Here is a 1,038-nt window from a genome sequence, read left to right as displayed (position 1 = left end):
AGTTCCTCGATAATACTGAACAGATTTATAGGAGATAGCACACAGCATGTTATGTAATCTGTTCCCTGTTTAGTGACTGGAAATCGGACAGCTGTATAGTTCCATACGTAAGTTTTATTGATGCTAAATTGATTAAAGCCACTGAAGCCAAAACAACCCCATCACTATTTCAACACAACCGCTGGACATCCTTACAAATGAGAAATACACAAATGGCGTTTTTGTTGTAGGCTGAATAAATGATCTGTCTCTACGTATTTGCACAACTAGGAAAAACATATGTGAAAAAAGATCTATATACATTGTGTATCATGAAATGCCTAGTGACCACTCTCGTTGTTTACATGCTGTCACCATGGCTGGTCTGTTGTTATTCTGACGACCAACAGTGATCTTTTCCTCTGTGCACCTTCACTTACCTCCAGTGAGTGTCCAGAGAATCGTCGCAAAAATCAGTGCCCCCATCAAGACCTTCAAAAGCACAGTAGTAACCTTGAGATACGGAGCTTCAGAGTACCAGTCGCCGGAGGAGGGGAAAACGCTACGGCGTAGCGTAGGAGGTCGCCCAACGGCACAGCACAGGGGAATATGAAGATCGCTACAATCAAACAACGTCACTCGACGGTAACATGTGAATAAATATGAGCGCAAAGCATAACCCCACTTCCGTCCTAGTGGAGGTATTTTTCTGTTGATGAGACAGTCTATTCCAAGAGCACAGGTATATGGTTAGGAGGGATGAATTTCCGTTCTTTACCGGTGGCGTGCTCCGTTATTCCACACACGTTCCTGGCAGGGCGCGCGCACGACACAGCGTCCTCATTACGTCCAGTAGGCCTACTTGTTTTCTAGGACACATTAAGATGAGTATATTTTGACTTTACATAATAACAATACTTAGTTACTGTTATTAAAAGCTTAGTAACTGTTATTAAGTTACATTGTAGCTTACACAAACAATTTGAAACCTAATATTAGTGTCAGCCTGTAGCTTAATCCTTACATTGCGCAGGTGTATGGTGGTGCTTGTGTCATGCG

Source organism: Alosa pseudoharengus, unplaced genomic scaffold (assembly GCF_046254945.1).
Source record: "Alosa pseudoharengus isolate Yale_2024_CS ecotype anadromous, Long Island Sound unplaced genomic scaffold, YU_APseudo_1.1 YU_APseudo_1.1_scf_13, whole genome shotgun sequence".
NCBI lineage: Eukaryota > Metazoa > Chordata > Actinopteri > Clupeiformes > Clupeidae > Alosa > Alosa pseudoharengus.
The sequence above is the reverse complement of the archived record's forward strand: the minus strand, read 5'-3'. Positions refer to the sequence as shown.